This window comes from Sus scrofa, chromosome 12, assembly GCF_054392235.1.
Source record: "Sus scrofa isolate SSC_HxYL_T2T_F1_AM1 chromosome 12, Sscrofa_HxYL_maternal_Yorkshire_Landrace_v2.0, whole genome shotgun sequence".
Classification (NCBI taxonomy): domain Eukaryota; kingdom Metazoa; phylum Chordata; class Mammalia; order Artiodactyla; family Suidae; genus Sus; species Sus scrofa.
Window position 1 is genome coordinate 1,494,776 of NC_139394.1, and position 22,007 is coordinate 1,516,782.

Below are 22,007 nucleotides of genomic sequence, written 5' to 3' on the forward strand. Positions count from 1 at the left end.
CGATCCAACGGCCCTTATTTTGCCATTTAAAAATGCAATTTATTTTAATTTACGTTTCTAAGTACTTCTGGGGTTTGATGGGGGGCGGCCAGGGCACCATGGAGCGGGGCTAGAGCCACAGCTCCTCCATGGGGAGGGCGGGGAGTGGCGGAGATGAAATGGGACCTGAGCAGCAGGACATGCAGAGAAACCTGAGGGGGTGGGCCGTGGCCTAGGCTGGGAGGAGATGAACGCGCTGGCTGCCTTTTAAAAAGCGGTGAAAAGTCAGTCTGAGGCCTTGCCCTTCTGTCCCCGGCGGCTGCAGAGGGGACCAGAGCATTCCTGAGCCGGCCGTCCGTCCGGAAGCCTGCCGGGCAGGACTGTCTCCTGGGAGCCTGGGACCTTGGGCACAGCCGCTGCCCCCAGGCCGCCTCGCGTGCAGCCGGGCAGGTTCCTCGGGTCCAGCAGCATCCAGCCCGTGGCCTTTGGAGACTCCCTGGAATCAGGCGCCCGGCCGCGGCGCCCTCCGCCTCCTCCCAACCTCGTGAGGGGATCAGATGTCGGTTCTGCAGCCTCTGGACGGTCCAGCTGTCCCGTCCCAGCGCGCCCTGTGCGAAGCCAGGGCACCATATGCACCGCCGAGGCCTGAGGGCCCAGACAGCCCCCGCAGGTGCGTCTCTCTGGTTTCCTCCCGCTCCCTCCCCCAGCCCACAGGCAGACCTCGGGCACCTGGAGAGCCCTGAGGGTGGCAGCCACATCCCCAGCCCAGCCGCAGCTGCTGGAGGGGTGGGCACGCCTGCGGGAGAGTTTGGAATCCAGCCTCGAAGGTGGAGGGGCTGGTTTCACCCCGAAAAGGGGGAAGGACGTGCCTGAAGGAGCAGAGCTGGGACTGGAGCACCTGAAAGCCTGGCGGGCACAGTAGCCCTGGCCACCCGCTCCTGCTTTTCAGACTCAGCGCCAGACCGCCAGCTTTGTCGGCCACTAGTGGACACTGTCCGAGCCAGGGCTGCCTGCCCAGCCTGCCCCCTGCCCCCCATAACACACACACACACACACACACACACGGCTCCCTGCCCAGCCTGCCCCCCCAACACACGCACACACACGCACGCATGCATCCTGCAGCTTTGCCCCTCCCTCTTCTCGCTGCCACAGGCACGTGGGGTTTGGGGAGCAGCCCTGGCTCCTCCTCGCCCCCCAAACTCCTGAGGAGCATGGACTCCACACCCGATGCCCCCCCACCCCCGCAAGGACTGTCCCAGGCCCCTGCCTCCCTCTGCCTTTCCCTCTGGGCACCTCCCCCTTTCATTCTTGCACCTTGCAAGTTAATTGGCAAACTTTCCCAGAAGTGAACTTGACGGATGGGAATTAATAATTTTCTCGGCCATGCACATGACGGCTATGCCTGCCAGCTGGGAAGAGGGGGCCTGGGTGCAGGGGGGGTCTGAAAACCATTAGCATGAACATATCTGCCGGGGCTGTGGGTCCCTCACACAATTGAAGGGTTTGGCACCCCACTGCTGGGTGCAGAGACGGCAGGTGGGGGGTGCTTTGGGAGGGTCTGAAGCACCCCTGCACCCTCCACCAGGGTCTCTTGGGGTGTGGCTGGGTCCCACGGCATCCTCTGGGGCGCCTCCAGCTGGGGTCCCTTACACAATAGGGGTGAGGGAAGGGGTGCCCTGGCCGCATTCTTGGAGACCTGTGGCGGGAAGTGGCCCTTGGGGGCCTTGGAAGGAGAGGCAGAGGAGGGCGGCCATGGGGGCCGGTGGGGGACCAGGACCCCCTCCCCTGCTTGGAAGCTCTTCTTAGGAGACAATGGGCCAGGATACCCAAGGCAGAGGGTGCCTCGCGCTTGGGGACTTTGCTCCCGGGACGCGCCCCCCCCATGAAGGGGCACTGTGCCCACGGATCTAGAGCTCCGGCCTTGTCGTGTTGGGGCTGGGCGGACCCTCAGGCAAACAGCCCCTGCATCCCCAGGAGCGGCGAGGCTGAAGCGCCTGATGGCCAGGTCCCCGGCAGCACCTCAGCACAGTGTTGGGTGTCCCCAGGAGCCCCTGTGGACACCCCGCGCTGGAGATGACCAGCAAGTACCCAGGTGGTCTGACTCCCACAGTCCGGCGATGGCCCCGGGGACCTGGACAGGCTGCAGGGTCAGTGATGGGAGCAAAGCTGAGCTGCACGCTTCACGCGCGAAACGTTTCGTTGACTGAATCCTGGACAGACGGACGGATGGTGATCTCTCGCTGGGCACAAAGAAGATGTCCGTGGCCCTTTTAGGGTCCACACACCTGTTGGTGGCAGAGCTGACCTTGCTGGCTCCACCTGTCAATTTTCTTTGGAGAATCAGAGAGCAGAGCAAACCCCCAGGCAGACGGACGGGGTTGGGGGAGGTGGGGGTGGCCTCGCTGGCCTGTTCCTTGCAGTGACCAAGCGCACAAGGGACACAGGAAAGACGCCCCCCTCCTTGACAAAGGCAGGGGCATAGAGGGGCCCTGGAGTGCAGTCCACCCCCCACCTACCACCCACCCCAGCATCTCAGTGCTGGTGAACCGAGGCCAGAATGAAGCCGGAGGAGCTGGGATGTGCTTGGGGGAGGGGCGGGGAGAGGAGGACAGGGACAGGCCTCACTTGTCGCCATGGAACCCGCTTGTGGCCCGCTGCCCCAGCCGAATGGGGCCTCCCCGCCCACCTGGCTGGGAAAGACCCCTCCTTGGGCTTAGTGGGCTTCCGCTGGCCCTCAGGCCAGGCCTGGCGCCCTATGGGGACAGCCAGACTCCTGGGTCCCAAGGACACAGGACATGGGGAAGGAGGGAGAGGAGAAGGAAGAGAAAGAAGCTGGTTCCTCACCCTCCGCTCCCTTATAGCCTTAGAACGTTAAAGATGAAGACGAGAGGCACAGAGAGGTTCACTCTCTTGCCCAAGGCCACACAGCAGACTGTGAACCAGACCTGTCTGGCTGGGTCGTCTTTGTCCAAGACAGGACATATTGCACATTAATTAAAGTCGTCATCCCAGCAGGACACCTGATGGTCCCCCCAGCCCACCCCCTTGCCTGAGACTGTGCCCATGGCCCCAAGCCAGACAGCTGACCCAGCTTCCCGGGCTAGGCAGCTTCTGAGGGCAAGGGGCTCACGCCTCACCACACAGCGCTGGGGCCTGGAGGCAGCCAGGGCCGTGGGGGCGGGGGAGGTGGGAGGCTCCACCTTGAGGACACCCGGGGGGCCTCGGCCCGGACCCCTTGCATCCATCTGGAGACACTTCCCAGGAAAAGGATGTGCAGATTCCAGCCTGGACTCTGGCTGCTCCACCCCCAGCCCTTCCGGGAGCTCGGGCCTGAGCCCCACTTTGTCTGAGGACCAAGGGCCTCGGGAGCAGCTTGACGAGCTCCGTGGGCGCCCCATTCTGTCCTGCCAGCTGCCCAGGCCCTCTGCTCCCTGCTGGCTCCCGAGCCAGCGCACAGACGAAGCAAAAGCTGACACTTCAAGGAGCCCCGAGTCCACGAAAAGGACAGAGCGATGAGTGGCTGGCTGGAACCCCCTGTGGGAGCCCTGCCACCCAGGCCTGCGGGTGGCGGACAGCACCCACCCACCGGAGCCCCCGCAGCCGCGGGTGGGAGCCAGGCCCAGCAGTGGTGACCGTGTCACTCCCTCTCTCTGAGCCTTTGTTTCCCCCAGGGGGCTCGCAGTGTCACCTATGCGATGCTCTCATCCAGGACGCTTAAGCTGAGTCTAGCCACAAGGGAAGAATAAAGGAAACTCAAATCGAAGGACATTCTGCAGAGCCATGAGCCACATGCAGCTCAGTGTTTCAGCTGGTGTTGGCACTGCCCGTGGTGCCCATGGTGGGGTGGCTGGGGGCAGGGTCTGGTTGCTCAGATGCACCCGGAAGGAGTACTCGTGTCTCCCCAGGCACCCGTCTTTGTGTCCTGAGACACAGAAAGGCTCCTGCCTCCCACTGGAAGGTGCCCACGGGTCGATGCCCACAGGCCCAGCCCTGAGCAGGGGTGCGAACTCCCGCAGGAGGAGCCGGAGGGGCCTGCTCTTGGGGGGCTTGCTGTCAGCCCTGCCGAGGTCAAGTGTGTCACTGTCATGTGCACAGGGCATCCCACACTGGCAGAGCACAGAGCACAGCCAGGCTTGTTGGGCTGATGGATCTGGGAAACTCCCCGTGCGGACGGAGCAGTGAGCCGGCTGTGGCCTTTGCTCGTCGGAGCCTGGGGCCTCCCCTCTGCGCCTTGGGCTCCCAGTCAGCCTGCAGAGCCCCTCAGCCGCCCCAGGGCTGCACGGAGACATCCCAGCCCCTGGCCCGCTCTAGGCTGCTGGCTGCCCCAGGCCCACCTGAGCACGTGGCTGTGGCTGACCCCACTGACCGCCCCCTTGGCCCCTTCCTGGGCAGGACCACCCTCTTCTCCTCCCCCGCCTGACGTCCACTCCCAGGCACCCCCTGAGCCTGCAGGCGCCCCTGCATCTGTGTGTCCGTGGCGGTCAGGGGGCTCAAGGTGAGAAGCCCAGTTCTCTGAAGGCGATGGGTGGGCCTGGGGCCCGGGACACTTGCTGCACCTGCCAGGTGGGACCCCTGAGTCAGGGCTTTTGTAGCATTTGGTCCGGGGCGTGGGGACACGCAGCCTTCCCCCGACTTCTGGGTCCCGTCTCCCTCCCCTTCGAGACCGCTGACACTGGGTCACCTCCCAGCAGCCCAGAGAACCGGAGTGGGGCCCCCAGCTGGGGAAGGAGGCAGGCGGGGGGCTTGGCACCAGCGGCTGCTGGCGGTCCCCCACCCGTTCCCGACACCGGCCCCCACGCCCCACTTCTCAGTTGCGCCCGCACCGGCATGGTCCTGCCTGGGATCCTTTGCTCTTTGCTCTGCCCGGAGTCCGTTCCGTGTCCCCCAGTAGCGCCTCCTTGTGAGGCCTCAGTGGGCCCCACAGAGGCCCTGGGCCTCCTTTGCTGCTGCCCCAGCCTCCCCCTCCCCGCAGAGCCCCAGAGGCAGCGTGGTACCCGAGAGCAAAGAGGACAGGCGGGAAGGAGGGGCTCGGGGCTCTCAAGGCAGCTCCTGAAGGAGGGTCTCCGTGGGCAAGTGAGCAGAACACTCCAGGAGCTCTTTTTTTTTTTTTTTTTTTTTTTTGTCTTTTTAGGGCCGCACCCGAGGCGTATGGAGGTTCCCAGGCTGGGGGTCTGATGGGAACTGTAGCCACCAGCCGACACCACAGCCACAGCAGCTCGAGATCCGAGCCGCGTCTGTGACCTACACCACAGCTCACGGCAACGCCGGATCCTTAAACCAAGGAGCGAGGCCAGGGATTGAACCCATGTCTTCATGGTTCGATAACCACTGAGCCACGACGGGAGCGCCTCAGGAACTCCAGAGTGGTCCTGGCCCCTCCACCAGGGAGGATGTGGGGCAGCACCCCGATCCACCCCCCCGGCCCCTCCCAGCCTCTGAAATCCAGGTGAGAGTGACAGATCGGGGCCAGGGAGCGGGGTCTCTGGAGCCTTGAGGACACCTGCAAAGGCTTTGCTGAGGAGGTGACCCAACCAGAGACACACACAGAGGCCCAAAGAGCGGAAGCAACTTGCTGGAGGCCTCACAGCTAACTGGGGAGGTGTGGGGGCCATTCCTCAGCCCTGCCTGCCAACCAAGCCGTGCTTCCCGCCCAGGGCAGAGCCCGGAGCTGCATGCCTGGGGGGATGGCCCACAGCCTGGGTTCCGGCCTGGGAGAGGCAGCTGCTGCCTCAGTGACAAACTGGGCTCAGACGCCCTGGCCCCAGGCCTGTGTGGGCGTGGGATGGAGCCGCAGCCCAGCCACACCTGTCCCGCCCGGGCCGGGGTGGGGTCTCCCATCCGCTGGAGCCTGGTCAGGTTTCTCACTTCACCCGAGGCAGGGCGCTGGGCAAAGGGCCCTGCCGGCTGTGAGTCACCGTCACCACCCAGCCTGCCAGCCTGCCTGCCAGGGCCGCTGCCAGACGGGAGACCCTGCAGGCAGGGCCCGGGCTCCCGCCCAGCCCGGCACCTCCCTCCCGCCCTGGCCTGACCTTCCACGGACCCTGCGCCGTTTCTTACTCAACCGGGTTCTGAAATTTCACGGCTCCCTTTCCCCTGATCTTCTCCCCGGCGTTAAGATCTGTGAAATCGCAGGCTTGATCGGTTGGTTTTGTTTTTTCTCACAGACGCTGGGAGAAACCACTCGTGTTAAAAAGTTTGTGGGGGGCAGGTCCCAGGCGGCCTGGTGGGTTCAGGATCTGGCGTTGGCAGTGCAATGGTGCGGGTTCGATCCCTCGCCCAGGAGCTTTTGCATGAAGCTGATGTGGCAAAAAAAATACGTAGGTAAATAAATAAGAAATGAAGTTTGTGGGGACCCTGTGTGGATCACGCCAGGCAGTCGCCTCCAGGAAGGCCAGCTCTGGAAACACAGAGCCAGGAGGGGCTGCGGCTACTGCCGAGAGGACCAGGGAGGGCTCTTCCTGGGGGCCGTGGCCTTGAGTCCAGTCCAGAGACCCCGGTCCCACCTTCAGGCAGGCCTGGACCCCGGAAGCAGCTTCTCCAGGCAACCTGGGGTGCCCTCTGCCCTGGGGACAGCGCGCGAGGCCAGTACACCCCAAGCAGGCTCCTGGTCAACCGCACACCAGCCCCCCGCCTCCCTGGGCCGTGCCCCTCCTCTCTAAGCCCTGTGGTCCAGGGGCCCCCTCCCCTGCAGGTGAGGCCTGGGGCCCTGAGAACCCTGCAGCGGGCAGAGCCCCATGTGGCCGGGCGACCAGCCTTGAACTGCCCCCACCACGGAGGCTGTCCATCACTGGATCCAGAAAGGGTCACTGCCGCCCCTCAGGAAGAGCAAGAAGGAAGCTGCAGGGCGCCCCCTACTGGAGAGAACCTGCACAGCGGGCAGACCTGGCCCTTGACCCTGGTGCAGGCAGGGGACACAGTCGGAGGCCCGAGCCCTCTCTGCTCTCCGGGGGTCTTTTTCCCTGGGGGCTGTGAGCTCAGCCGCTGCCCGGGGCCTTGGGAGGGACCTCACGGAGCCCTCATGACACACCAGGGCCGGTCTCTGTGCTGTACCTCCCTCCTCTGAGCCCAGAGCCCCCGAAGACGTGGGTGCTTGCTGTGTCTGCCCTCGACAGGCAGGAAATCCAGGCCGCAAGCGACAGGGACACCGCCCGGACCCTGCTGCCCTGGAGGCACGGAGCTGACTCCAAGAGACAGCCTTCCAGGGTGGGCGCTGGGGCCTCCCCACTTCCAGCAGCGCCCCAGGCCTTCCTCACCCCCACAGCATCCCCCCCCCACCCCAGGCCCAGGGAAGAGAATGGAGACAAAATTTCTTTCTGTAAAAGACCAAAATCTGGGTTGAAAAAGGCCTGGGTGCCCGTGGTCCCTTCAACATAGAATCGGCACGGAACCCAGCCATGTCACGTGTGGGTATTTTTCCAGCGAGCTGGGGGCAGTGGCTCCCCGTGTTCACAGCAGCCAGAAGGTGGGCACGGCCCACTGTCCACTGTCGGGTGGAGGATAAGCAGAAGGTGCTCTGCCCACCCGCTGGGATTCGATTTGGCCTTAAAAAGGAGGACACTCTGGGAGTTCCCGTTGTGGCGCAGGGGTTAACGACTCCGACGAGGAACCATGAGGGTGCGGGTTCGATCCCTGGCCTCGCTCACTGGGTTAAGGATCCGGTGGTGCCGGGAGCTGTGTGGCAGGTCGCAGATCTACAGCACAGCGGCTGGGATCCCACAATGCTGTGGTTGTGGCGTAGGCCAGTGGCTACAGCTCCGATTCGACCCCTAGCCTGGGAACCTCCATATGGCGCCCGTGCAGCCCTAAAAATTAAGCAAAAAAAAAAAAAAAAAAAAACCAAGGAAATTCTGACACACATGGATGAACTTGAAGACATCATATGCTCTGTGAAAGAAGTCAGACAAAGAGGACAGATATGGTTTGATTCCGCTCACACGGGTCCTTCGAATGGGCAAATTCTATTCCTAGAGACAGAAGCGGATGAGAGGTTACCAGGGGCGGGGGGTGGGGTGGGGGGAGTTATTGCTCAATGGGTAACGTTTCTGTTTCAGATGATGCAAATTTTGGAAATTGATAGAGGTGATGGTTGCACAACTTAGTGAATGGAGTGAAAGGCACTGAATTGCACACTTAAAAAATTACTTAAAATGGCTAATTTTATGTGACATGAATTTTTCACAATAAAAAGATTTTTTCAAAGAAGGGGCCCAGGGAGAGGCGTTGGGGGCGGGGGCCTGGGCTCTCCTCGTCCCTGTCCTGTCCTCCCTGGGAGGGGCTCCGTCCACCTCTGTGGCTGCCTCCCTGCCAGGCAGGCCCTGCTCAACAGGAGATAAAAAGCGATTTGGTCCACTTTGCTCCTTATTCAAAGACGGACACGGGGAACAAGTTGACACCGTGGGCACAGATAAGGTTGGGGGGTTCTCACGTCCGCGCCTTCACGCACCCCTTGCAAGAGTGGCTGCTCGGAGGCGACCTTGCGGCCACCACCCTCCGGCCCGGTTCTGGCTCTTGTCCGCCCCCCATCCCCCACCACTGCCTGTTGGCTGTGGGCTGACCTTGGCCTCCCTGCTGCTGCCAGCTGTGTTGGGAACACCTGCAACCTTTCCAGGCCGCCTGTTCCAAGACACTGACGGAATATGCGGAGGCCGCTTCCAAGCTGTGCCGCTTTGGGGAAGCGCCTTAACATCTCTGAGCCTCATTTTTCTTCGCTACAAAGGAGCATAATAAGGTCTGCATCCCAGAAATGACCGCTGCTGGGGCAAAGGGCTGGTTTGCGTGGCACCTGATACAGAGGGCGATCTCCAGGGTAGTGGCGGGCTAGGCTGTCGCCGAGTTGTGGGCTGAATGGTACCCCCCCACCCCCAGAAAAGAGACGTGTCCACCTGGAGCCCAGGACTATGACCTTATTTGGAAAGAAAGTCTTTGCTACGCCTCCCTCCAAACACCCCGCAAAGGCGGGTTTGTGGGTCTCACTCTGGAGCCATCTTTCCTACCCACGCACCCCCCGTTCGCCCTCAAGGCTGAGCCCAAGGACCTCCAGGCTTCCCGGGCTCGCGGCAAGGGGTCAGAGCATCCTGCTTCTCCAGCACCCGGGTTCTGCTTCGTCTGCTCCCCTGGAGCTCGGGGTGCAGGCCCTTCCCAGCGGGCCTGTGTGCGGCCCAGCTGGCTGGCAGTGCGCCAGGTGCATTCGGGGCAGCACGCACCTTGGGAGGGACCGAGGCTGGCCAGCCCGGCCCACCCGCAATGGGCGCTGGCGAAGCTGGGGTCCTCTGTTGAGCATCAGTCTCCTCGCTGGCTCAACGAGGGATCCCCCTTAGCGCACTTGGCTGCTGGCGGACTCTCTCCATCCTACTAACCAGAAGGCCTCCGTGCTTTCAAAGGCAGCTTGTCAATAGCGCATACGGGCATGCAGGTGTTTCCCAAAGGGGTGCAGTGCCCAGGGCCGCAGTCTTGGAATGGGAGGGTCAGGGCGGAGGGAGGACGCTGGGGACTCTCTGGCCCCCAGACCCCAGGAAGCCCTTGGCTGACCTGGCTGTCGCCCCAGTTTGGCCCCAGCTCCTTGGCGACCCACCGGGGCCTGGACAGGTGTGATATGAAGGGCTGGCCCTTCCAGCTCTGTCCTCCAGAGTGAAGTGGGGGTCAGAGGGAGGAGGAGCCCTGGCGGTGCCCCCCACTCGCCCTGAGGAGTCTTTCCCCTCACAGGAAACAGGCCCTGGCCGCCGTGGCCTTGGCCTGGGCACCCGGGTTCGCGCGCCGGGCTGCCCGGCCCCACGGGTGTGGAACCGATTTATTCGGTAGCTTTGCCGCTGATTAGTTGCAGGTGAGTGGATGGCACGTGGTTTGTGTTGTAACAATATTTTGGGACAATTAGATTGAAACCACATTGTCTTGGCCCTGCTGGCGGCTCGCCCCAGCGCTGCACTCTCAGTGCCCTTTGCAGCTCCCGGGCTGGCCGGGCCACCCCAGCCTTCCTGGGGCCCCAGGGCACAGGGCAAGGGGGAGGGGGCCCTCCTGCTGGGGGGAGGGGGCCCTCCTGCTGGGGGGAGGGGGCAGGCCTCCCAGCCTCACCCCAGAGGGCTGTCCCCCCGGCCTCTGCTGACCACCGCCTCTGGTTGTTCTAGAAAACAGCTTTTGGGTGACTTCTCGAGGCAGGCGGGGAAGGGGCCTGGGGGGCCCAGAGGAGGACTTTAGGCTGGAAGGCCCCCCTCCCCCAGTGGTATCTTCACACCGTATGTCTGTTCCTACCCCGCAGGGGAGACCAGGAAGCATCTTCGCCCCGACTCCAGCTGCCATGACCCCAGACGGCATGCTCCAGGAGCAGAGCCCAAGCCAGGGACCCTCGGGTGGGAGGGGACAGCGAAGGGCAGGTCAGCCCACCTACTGGCTGGGGTTTGGTGTCCTACCCACCCCCCCAGCACCACGCCATGGGCAAAGAGGCCTGGCCACCACGTCTCCCCTTGGAGGGGCTTCGCCCCGGACCCGTCCCCTTGGGAAAGGCCCAGGGTCCAGCGTCCATCCTTCGAGAGGAGGGAGGGGCTGCAAGGGAGCCCTGGGGCCAGGCCCAGGCTCTGGAAGGGGGTAGGTGACAAGGCCCGAGCACAGGTGGCAGAGTGAGACCTGAGTCCCGCCCCCACTGCACTAGTCAGCAGCAGCCTGGGCAGGGCGCCTCGCGGGGCAGGGGTCTGCAGAGGAGGCGTTGAGTCTGGGGCTTGTGGGACCGGGGGAGGGTGCGGACCCCACGTGCGGTGCCTCCCTGCCTTCTAGAAAAGCCACAGCCCTGGCCCAGAGCATTCTGGGACAGCCCTGGGGTGGGGGTGGGGGTACAGGGCAGGTGGCCCCGGGGCCCCACCTCTCAGCCTCCTTCAGACAAGGGTGATCCTGCAGATGGGGTGTTCCAGCTGCCGGAGGCCTGCCTGGGGTCCCGGGGCACCCCTCCCTGACCTGCCTGAGCTGAGAGGGGGCGCGGGCGCCCCCACAGCAGTGAACCGAATTAAGGGGAGGCCTTGCTTTCTGCAGCAGGACCGCCGTGCTCTTGGGTTTCCAGTTTAATTCTTTTTTTTTTTTTTTTTTGGCCTTTTTGCCTTTTCTTGGGCTGCTCCCACGGCACATGGAGGTTCCCAGGCTAGGGGTCGAATCGGAGCTGTAGCCACCGGCCTACGCCAGAGCCACAGCAACGTGGGATCCGAGCCGTGTCTGCAACCTACACCACAGCTCACGGCAATGCCGGATCCTTAACCCACTGAGCAAGGCCAGGGATCGAACCGGCAACCTCATGGTTCCTAGTCGGATTCGTTAACCACTGAGCCATAATGGGAACTCCTCCAGTTTAATTCTAGTCACGCTCCTGGGGCTGCCTTGTTTCTAACGTTTCCTGAGCACTTGAGGGAAATTTTTCCAGATGGGATTTTCCTGGACTTCTGCTCCCTGGCCCACGTCAGCCCACTCTGTTCTGTCCCCAGACCCCGTCTCTCTGCCCGGCCTCCACTCCAGCCACTTTGTGTGTCCCAGTGGCTCTCGCCTTATGACAGGGAGCAGACTGGGCACAGGGCCGTTTGGGGCTGCTCTGGGCATAGGGAAGACGGGACCTGGGTTGTGCACAAGCGGCGTGGGAAGCCGGGGAGGCAGTGGGTGACCCTGCGGTGCCGTCTAGGCCCCTCACATTCAACCCCCGACCCCACCCCATCCCAGGTAGGGGAGAAGTGGGACAGCCCACGAAGCCTCGGCTTCCCCAGAGCGGCCACCACCTCCACGCGGGAGCTGCAGACATTTTGATGGCTCTTGGGAAAGTCACAGAAGCGGGGGGACTCGAGCGTTCACAGCAAAATCGCCAGGTCAAGCGGCCTCCGGACTCTGCGTATCAGCCGGGCTTGAGGCCAGACCAGCCCTTCCCGTGAGCTGAGGTTTCACAGAGGACCCCCTGCCCCCAACCACGCCCACGAGGGTACAGTGTCCTCAGGGGCCATGAGAATGTGGGGCCGCCCCCCGGCCCCCGCTATGAGGGCCGAGAGCTAAGGGAGTGCCTGGGAGACAGGCCATGGGGAGAGGCCCTGAGGACCCTGGGAGGGGCAGGAGCCCCCCCAACAGGTCTGACCTGGACGGTCCTGGTGGACACATGGGGCCCCTCGGGGAGCAGCACCTGCCGGATGATTCCCACAGAGCCTGTCAGGACCTGCCCTGCTGGTGCCGCGCGCAGCCTCAGGCTCGCTGGGGGCACAGCGTGGGAGCCGGGCTCCTGGACAGGCAGAGGATGCCCTTGCCTGTCGGCCCTCCCTGTCCACGGGCAGGCACGGGGGAGCCCGGCAGACCTTGAGGGACCTTCTTGAGCGCTCATCTCTGCTCTGGGCTGGGGGCTGGCAGGACGCCCTGCAAACATGTGTCCTGGGTGTCCCCAGCCCCGGGTGCCAAGGGGCATTTCTGAGGCTCGTGGCTGGGGCATCAAAGCCCCAGGCACCCACCCCTTGTATGCACGTCGGGGTTGGCCTCTGTGGCCTTCCAGGCTCAGGCCTGGGCCCAGGGCTGCCTCCCGGGGACGGTGGCTCTAACTCAGACCTGCTTTAGGGGCTGCGGAGGCATTCCTTGGGCAAAGTGCTGGCGTCCTGGGCTGTCGTGGTCAAGGCCACACACCCAGACATTGACGGTGTCACGGTCTGGAGGCCAGAGTCAAAGCCCAGGTGTCAGAGTTCCCGTCATGGCTCAGTGGTTAATGAATCCGACTAGGAACCACGAGGTTGCGGGTTCAATCCCGGGCCTCGCTCAGTGGATTAAGGATCCGTGAGCTGTGGTGTAGGTCGCAGACGTGGCTCAGATCCCACATGGCTGTGGCTCTGGCGTAGGCTGGTGGCTGCAGCTCTGATTGGACCCCTCGCCTGGGAACCTCCATATGCTGCCAGAGCAGCCCAAGAAATAGCAAAAAAAAGGAAGAAGAATAAAAAAAAAGAAAGAAAAAAGAAAAAAAGCCCAGGTGTCAGCAGGGCTGGCTGCCTGTGAGGGCGGAAGGAGAGCCCTCCCCCGCCTCCTCGGGGCTCCTCTTGGCTCGTGGCTGCGACACTCGGATCCCTGGCTCTGCTTCCCATGGCCTTTCCCTGTGCCGCGTGCCCTGGCTTCTTCCTTCCAGGCGTAAGGACTCCGGCATCGCTTCCCTCCTCTCAGGACCCTTCTCTTAATTATATCTGCAAAAGCCCCTCGATCCAAAGAAGGTGACAATCCGAGGCTCTGGGGGGCCCAGCACTCCACCCACTGCACTGCGTCCCCATGTCTGACCTGAGCTTGAGGAAGGGCTCAGAAAAGCAAGTTCCTGGAGTTCCCGTTGTGGCACAGTGGTTAACGAATCCGACTAGGAACCATGAGGTTGCAGGTTCGGTCCCTGCCCTTGCTCAGTGGGTTGACGATCTGGCATTGCCGTGAGCTGTGGTGTAGGTTGCAGATGCGGCTCTGATCCTGCATTGCTGTGGCTCTGGCGTGGGCCAGTGGCTGCAGCTCTGATTCGACCCCTAGACTGGGAACCTCCATATGCCGTGGGAGCGGCCCAAGAAATAGCAAAAAGACACAGAAAAAAAAAAAAGAAAAAGAAAAGAAAAGAAAAGAAAAGAAAAGCAAGTTCCAGAGTCCCCGTCATGGCTCAGTGGAGACGAACCTGACTAGTATCCATGAGGACGCAGGTTCGATTCCTGGCCTCACTCAGTGGGTTAAAGATCTGGCGTTACTGTGGCTGTGGTGGAGGCTGGCCGCTGCAGGTCTGATTGGACCCCTAGCCTGGGAACCTCCATATGCCATGGGTGTGGCCCTAAAAAGACCAAAAAAAAAAGGAAGAAAAGGAAAGAAAAGCAAGTCCCCTTTCAGAGGAGGGGCGGAGGGAGGGTCTGGGAACAGGGGAGTCCCCAGGGAAGGGGGGGCAGCCCAAGAGTGGATTCCAGACCGCTGACCCAGCCCAAGGGCGTGGCCCCAACGGCCACTCAAATAGCCATCCTGGGTGGGCTCCACCTCCCTTGGGGGTCCCTCCTCCAGTCACTTGGCCTCACAGCCCTTGTCCACAAGGAGACTTGTGTCGAGTGGGGCCACTTGGGACGCGAGGAAATGCACTGGGTGTCAGAACTTGGGGCTCCCTGAGGCTGGTGGAACAGGCAGTTGGGGCTCCCTGATGGGCCTCACCCCGTCTCCCGCTGGACAGCCTCGGCCCCCGCACCCAGCTCCGCCTCTCTGGGCCCCAGCCGCCCACATGGGGCTGATCCCGTGGGTGCCTGCAGGTGTGTCTGTCACCCGGGGGGTGAGCCCCGTGATCCGAGGAGAAACAGGGAAAGCTGTGTAGCTGGGTGGCCAGGCCGGGGCCCGTGGGCGCTGGCCCCGAGGGAGCTCTACACGGCCTTCCCATAAGGCCCTGACGACCGGCCATGTGGCCGTGTGGCCGCATGGCCGGGGAGGGAGCCCGGGTGTGAGTTTCCATCACTTTGAAAACCCCTGAGGGGCCATTTCTAGAGACTGGACCCATCACGATTGGGGTGTAAAAGGAAACTGTGATGAAACCCCCAAACCACAATTTCTCTGTTGAAAGAGAAATTTATTACACAAATTGAAATTTCTGCACAATACAGACGTCGTTATTAACAAATGCCAAAGACAGCAGGCTGACGCGGGAAATGCCAGTTACAGCCACAAAGAGCCACCGCGGTGCACCTCCCCTGAGATGGTACAGGTGCCAGCGAGGACACGGGGAATGGAGCTGGGCCCCTCGCCCTGCCGGAGGGAACGGGAGACGCTCTTCTCCCCCTGCCCTGCGACCCAGCCCTTCTGCCGCCGGGGGTCTGCCCAGGAGATGAAACCCATGTTCACATAACAGCCTAGAACTCGAATGTTCACGGCAGCCTTGTCCATCAACAGCCCCAAGCTGGGGTGGCACGGGTGCCCGAGCTCAAGAGGAGGTGCCGCCGGGCACGGGGTCGGGGACCCTACCCGGCAGTGAAGGGATGGCACACGGCCGAGGCCGGATGACTGAACAAGTCGTTTGCTGAGCAAAGCAGCCAACGCATTTTGCATGGTTCCATGTACGTGAAATTCTAGAAAAGGCAAAACTACTCTGCATGGGCAGAACGCGGGCCGTGGTGGCCGGGGCTGGGATCCGGCGGGACATGGGGACGGGCCCCGGGCTGCCTCGAGGGTTCTGCTTCTTGAGCGGAGCAGTGGCTACGTGACTGCCCTCCTTTGTTCAAACTCGTCTAACTGGACACTCCAAACAGGTGCTTCTGTTGTATCTAAGTCATATCCCAAAGCTGATTTTAAAAAACCCTACTGGCCACCCCCTATCCCCTATCAGATGACAGCGGGAGCCTCGCACTCAGAAGGGGTGGTATTGGCACGCTTTCGCCAAGCAGTTTGGCCATAGCAATCAAGATTGGCAATAGGCACGCCTTTCACCAGCAGCTTCTCTTAGGAGAAATGTTATCTTCCAGAAACATATGTATAAGGCACAAAGGCTGTGCCACCAGAGGTCAGGGTGAGAAATTAGCAACTACCTAAACTTCCAACAGGAGCACGCTGGCTGAGGGCACGCACGGAAGCTCACCCATCAGGACCATCTGTCCCCGTGTCCCTGGGATACTTCTGGCATTGATACATCCCGGGATCCCAGGTCTCCTCAAACCCAGACACACCACGGAAGAGACAGGCAAGGGAGTACTACAAGGTCATTAAAAAAGACAGGCGGGGAGTTCCCGTCGTGGTGCAGTGGTTAACGAATCTGACTAGGAACCATGAGGTTGTGGGTTCGATCCCTGGCCTTGCTCAGTGGGCTAAGGATCCAGCGTTGCCATGAGCTGTGGTGTAGGTCGCAGACGTGGCTTGGATCCTACATTGCAGTGGCTGTGGTGTAGGCTGGTGGCTACAGCTCCGATTGGACCCCTAGCCTGGGAACCAACATATGCCACGGGCACGGCCCTAGAAATGGCAAAAAAAGACAAAAAAAAAAAAGACAGGTGGGTCTAGGGGCACCTGCAAGGCATCTGAGAGTGAGTAAGATCAAACAATAGCCTGGTTGCCGGAGATGGGGCAGGTTGGGGGGGGCAGGCAGCCCCCAGACGTTGCCATTGCAGGTTGAGGCGCCGGCCGTTGAACTTCATTCCGTGTGTGTAAAGATTTTACAATTTAAAAAGATTCTAAAGGACTTGCGACCTTGGTCTGCGGGCAGAGGCAGGTGGGTGGGGCCTCTGAGTTAGAGCCACAAAGATGCAGGTGCTGGGCCAGGGAGACCCCTTCAGCCCTCCACTCCCTTAGGACACCCGCCCAAGGGGGCCCCTCGCCCAGGACCTGCCTCCGGGAAGACGTGGCCCCTCTTGCTGCCATGAGCGAGCAGCCGCTGGGCCTCCCCCAAAACGCAGCAGCCCAGAAACGCCACGCAGATTGACGGCAGGGGCCCTGAGCCCGGCTAATTCCTGTGTCTTAATGAGTAGGAAGATGAGGTTTTTATTCATCACTGGGGCTTTAAAAATTGCAGTAAAGTGGCCCACTTTATAAAGAAAAAAATCAATAGCTAAACGAAAACAGGAGCATGTAAATGGACAGGGTGACAAAAAGCGGGCCAATTACCCCCCAAGATGAGACACAGTTACGGCTCCATTAACTCAATTATATTTTCAAAAGGATTTCTTACCAGGCCCCCACCGCCCCCCCACCCCCACGCCTGTAATTTTTACATCGACTTCAAGCCATTAAGTTGCATTAAATTATTTTGTGGGAGAGAGAGGTGTGTTTGGGCGGGGGGAGCCGTGGTCCTGTCCGGCTCCCTTTGGGGGCTTGGGGTCAGGCGCGAGCAGGCAGCAGGGACCCCGGTAGGCGAGCCGAGTCCTGGGGAGGGGGCTCCAGCCCTGAGAGGTAATGAAGACGAACCCAGGCCCCACCCAGGTAGCAGGACCTGCCCGGGTCCCCAGCCTGGAGGTGCCTGTGCTATCAACTACTTAATCCTGTGTGCTCTCCCGCTCTGTGACGCCCCTAGGGGGTGGCCAAGAACTTGCCAATCCAGATGTGGGCTCCTAACACCGCTGGCTTCATGAGGTTTCTCTTTGTCTCCTTAGAGTTAGGCAGCTTTTTTTTTTTTTTTTTTTTTTTTTCCTGCTTTTTAGGGCCGCACCTGGGGCATATGGAGGTTCTCAGGCCAGGGGTCGTATCAGAGCTGCAGCTGCCAGCCTCCGCCACAGCCACAGCAACGCAGGATCCCTAACCCATTGAGCGAGGCCAGGGATCGAACCCGCATCCTCATGAATCCTAGTAGGGTTCGTTAACCGCTGAGCCACAGTGGGAACTCCAGAAGCCTTAATTTTTTGAAAACATAGAAAAACAGAGCGTCTCAGAAGCAACCACACCAGCAAACTTAGGTCCTACCCTGGGATGTGTTTGATGCCAGCTCTTCACGGAGGCCTCTGCACCCAGAGCCCCTGCATGCAAGGCTCTCAGATGACGGTGGCAACCGTGTGCTCAGCCACCACCTTTCAGCTGCCCCGAGAAGCCAGGGAGCCCCTGCAGCCCCGGCAGGGCCCACCCGTGTTTCCTGACGGTTCTCAGGACTGTACTGGCATCGAGGCTCGCTGGCTGTGACCTGGTTTTCTGCCTCTGCTGCCCCCGGGGACCTGAGGCCTGTCCTACATAAGCCTGTGCCCAGGCCGCCCAGGCCCCAGCGCTTACTACGGGAGATTCCAGGCAGAGACGAGGAAGAGGAGGGGGCAGGGCTGGGGCCCGAGGGGGTCAGATGGGGCGCTACGGGGCAGGACGTCCTGCCTCACGGGGCAGGCCACTGGCCAGAGAAGGCAAAACCAGCCCGGGGTGTGCAAGCGGACAGGGGAGATTTGGGCTGAGTCGTGGAGCTGGGATGCCCCGAAGGCATGAGCCAGGGCCCCCCCTCCATCACAGGGTTCCCTGGGGCCCCCGCGGGAACTTCAGGCTCTCACAGGCTCTCACAGTTTGGGGCCCCATGAGCGCCCCAAACTGCGGTGCCCGGACAGCGGCAAGAGGGGCCTTCAGCCTCTGGGTGGAGAGCCTGTGGCAAGAGACAGCCAGGGAGGGGGCGCAGGGACCCTGTGCCCGGGCGCCAGCGTGTGCACACGCGTGGACGCATGGGTGCTCGCGGGTCCCGGGATCCACACCCACCCCCACTGCCCACCCCCAGGCCCTCGGGCACCAGAGGCTGGGATGTGTGTGTGTGTGCGAGTGAGTGTGTGTGAGTGTGCGCGTGAGGGTGAACAGCATGGATTTCTGGAAGTGGATCGTCATCCTCAGACAGGGTGGGATCTTGGGCTTCAGCAGCAACAGGAAAGACTCCCAGGGCCGAAGAGTGGGGGCAGTGGCTGGGGCCACAGCAAGGGGCGTGGTGCCAGGAGGGGGAGACAGGCCGGGGCGGGAGGCAAGCAGGGGCGATGGCTGGAAGGGCCTGCAAAGAGGGCGTGGCGACATTGGGAGCCCCCAGCCACGGCCCCGCCCTCCCCAGCGCTCCCCGCCTTGTGCCTTTTTGCCCCCGTGCCAGGCCCCTTGGGGCCACCAGCCCTCCTGACCCTTGGGGACCTGCTCAGCACCCAAGTCCTGATGGGGGGTGGCTGAGCCCACCCTCCCCAGCTGCCCTCATGCTCACCACGCCGCGGGCGCCGAAGGAGTGGGGGGACCCCATCTCCCCCAGGACAGGCCAGCGCCTTCGGTCATCTGCCAGCCCACCGTCAGGCCCCCTGGCCCCCGGCTCGGCCTGCCCCTGGGCTGCAAGAGCCACTGTTCCAGAGGGATCTGGGGGAGCGCAGGGGACACGTCGGCTGTCAGCCAGTCTGTCAGGGTCAGAGCCCAGCGTCTGGGCCAGCCGTGCCTGGGCACCCAGTGGAGACCTGGGGACCGTGCTTGGAATGAGGCCTGAATTCAGGGTCCCCTCCCCTCTTCTCTGCCCCTTCCTCCCCATCTCAGCCGGAGGGAGTTGGCTGCTACGGCAAGTTGAGGGCCCAGGTCCCCGGAGCCTCGGGTCCGGCTGAGGGGCCCAGGGCAGCCCAGGACCAGCGGGATGCTCTCTGCCTGGCCCTGCTCTGCACACAGACATCCGGCCTCCGCCCTCCCCGCCCCTGCCCGCCTTGGCCTCGGCCTCTGGGTCTCGCCCTCCGGTCTCCCCGTCTCGGTGTATCTCTCCGCCTCTGTGCCCCTCCCGCCCGGCCCCCAGGAGCCTCGTCCGTCTGCCGGAGGGACAGACAGAAGGCAGTGCCCAGAGGTCCGAGTCCTTGGTGACAGTCTTCCGTGGGGCCTGTGTGCCCAGCCGACGCAGGCCTGTCCCTCTCCCATGCCCTGACCTGCCCCCCTGCCCTCAGTGCCAGCCCCCGACCCACACACCCAGGCACCGTCCAGAAAACCTCCCGAGCTTTGTGCCTTTGGACCCCCCGCCCCTGGAGGATGGATGTTTGGCCCTTTCAGCCCCTGTTGCACGAGAACGGGTGGGCTCTCCCGCCTCCCCACCCTGCGGGAGCTGCAGGGGACCTCGGGGTGAGACCCCTCCCTTAGTTTCTCCCGACTTCCCTCCCGCCCCAGACAACTCAAGCTGATGACCCCTCCAGGCCAGACGGGTGGCCCAGGGCTGGTGAGCACTGTCCCCAGGAGACACAGAAGGGCTGCCTGAGACCAGTGGCCACGGGGTGGGTGTGGCAGGCGAGGGTGCCCCCGCGTGGTGCCCAGGACCCCAGACGCCTCCTGCCCTTTTCATCCAGCCGGCAGCCACGGGGCCAGGTCCCGCGTCAGCCCAGGGCTGCGGCGTGTCAGGTGCCGAGGGCACCTTGGAGCCTGGCTGTGGGCCACAGTCTGCAGAGGGGGCTCTGTCTGTCCCCCACCCCATGCGCTGGCTCGCTAGCCACGCTCTCCCACCCCGAGCGGCTGGAGGTGAGGAGGGCGTCCTTGAGCTTTCCAGCCGCCCCAGGCCAAGGTCTGGGTACCAAGGTCACTGCCAGCCCGCCGGAGGGAAGGGAGAGGGGTGACGGGGAGGTTACGGGGTGGAGGGAGGAGGGGCCGGGAGGGAAATAAAAAGAGATTACATTTTTTAAAAGGTGCTCCAGCTGTCTGCTGACACCATCCCTGGTCTCCATCCGTTTTACAGCCTGATGGCTCAGGCAGCTGGGCGCCGCTGCCAGGGTGTGTGCGTGTGTGCGCGCATGTGTGAGCGTGTGTGTCGGGGGTGCTCAGAAGCCAGACTCCCCCCGCTCCAGGGAGGTCTGCTAGATGCCCCTTCTCTCCCCCTGCCTGGCTTCTGCTCCAGGACTGCCCAGGCCACGGGCATCCAGCCCCTGGGGGGAGGGGGACACCCGGGCAGGTGGGACCCCGAGGGTGGGGGGACCTGGCCCCGTTGGGCGGCCACTAGAGCTGCCATCTGTCCCCCTGACAGGTCACTTTTCTCCCGTGTTTTACAGGGCCTTTCAGAGCAGGAACTGTGAGCCGGAGGTTGATTTATGTCCTTACCTGGTCTTTGTTCACAAGCCTGCTGGGCCCGCGCTCTGCAGGGCTGCCCATCACTCAGGCCGCGGCCGCAGGCCTCCTCCCCAGGGACCCCCACCTGGGCGCCTTCCAGGGGCCGGGGCTGTCCGGGCCACGCCTGAGCTCCCTCCGACACCCCCAGCCGCGTTTCTCGGGAAGTGGGGTGATCCAGGGCGGTTTGAGTGACCTGGCAGAGGGGCTGCCAGCCACATCCTCCTGCCACCCGCACGTGGGAGGGGCGTGTCCAGGGGCTTCTGGTGAAGGATGGGGGGCAGCGATCCCCAGTGTGGAAGGGAAGGAGGCTGGGGTCGTGGTGGTATCTGCACATGAATCCGACTTTTGTTTCTCAAACAGAGCTCTTCCCGGTGTCCTAGCACACCAGGGGACAAGGGCCTGTCCCCTGGCCTCCTCTGGGGAGGCAGCCTTCTGAAATAATGAAAATCCCTTGTGTGCAATCGGCGAGCTCCATCAGGCTTCTATAAAGCGGCAAGGGGAACGTTTAGAAAACCTTTGGCGGACACTCCAGGGGGACACAGCTCAGCACCAAAGGGCTCCGGCCCCGCCCCCACCTCTGCCAGGCCCCGCCCCCCCGGAGAGGATTCTGGGAACCCGGGGCTGTGGGGGCTTCCTGGGCACACCCAAGGTTCCCTGTGGTTTTGTCAGGTACTCAGGGCGCTAAGCAAGGTGACCACTGCCAGTGGTCTGGATGCCCCCCAATGCCCGTCTCCACCAATGCTTGCAGCCTGTCCCCAAGACGCTGTCGCCTGGCACTCAGAGGCCCAGGACGAGACGGCCACTCGACAGGTGGTCAGACAGGTAAGGATTTCAAGATCCTCACCCCAGGGCCTGTGCGGGAGTCCCCAGGAAGGCTCTGGGTCCTGCCCTTACCCTCTGGGACATGCCAACACGGCATCCTGGGGGGCTGGCTGGGCAGGGGCCTCACCCCGGAAGACCCCAGTCCTGAGACTAGCGGGGCCAAACCTGATTCTTGCTGAGGGAGGGACCCCCCTTGCCTCGTGGTCTCTGCCCCATAGGAAGCCAGACACTGGGCACAACCTCCCTGGCAGCCAGGGACCCAGACCTCGGTGCGTGACCCAGACTTTGGCCGGCAGACTCCCCCTGGTTCTGGACGGTGGGTGACCCCGGATCAAGTCACCAGGGGCAGGGATGGGCGAGTCCGCTGGTGTGGCCGACCAGCTGTCGCGGCTCTGCCCAGAGATGGGTGATGCTCTTCCTGCTTCCCGCCTCCCCGGGAGCCCTGTTTCCCAGCCCAGCTTCTCAGCCACCTGTGTCAGCTGTGAGATCCCGTGAGCCTTCCATGCTTAGCCTGTTTGATGGTGAGAACAATGCTGGGTTTTGTCTCCCCAAACTGAACACATTTGGCTGATTTAAGACTCACCAAAACGGGGCGTTCTCATTGTGGCTCTGTGGAAATGCATCTGATTAGTAACCATGAGGACGCAGTTTCGATCCCTGGCCTTGCTCAGTGGGTTAAGGATCCCGCGTTGCCGTGAGCTGTGGTGTAAGTCACAGACGCAGCTCAAATCTGGTATTGCTTT

The 22,007-nt window shown here is 62.6% G+C and overlaps 1 long non-coding RNA gene across 1 annotated transcript; it reads left to right on the plus strand.

The window, feature by feature from the left end:
- Positions 1 to 273: 273 nt before the first annotated feature.
- On the plus strand, positions 274 to 3,745 carry LOC110255945 (uncharacterized). The gene is made up of 2 exons (XR_014820590.1): positions 274 to 649; positions 2,028 to 3,745. It is a non-coding gene; the product is annotated as an uncharacterized LOC110255945 (long non-coding RNA).
- The last annotated feature ends 18,262 nt before the right edge of the window (positions 3,746 to 22,007 follow it).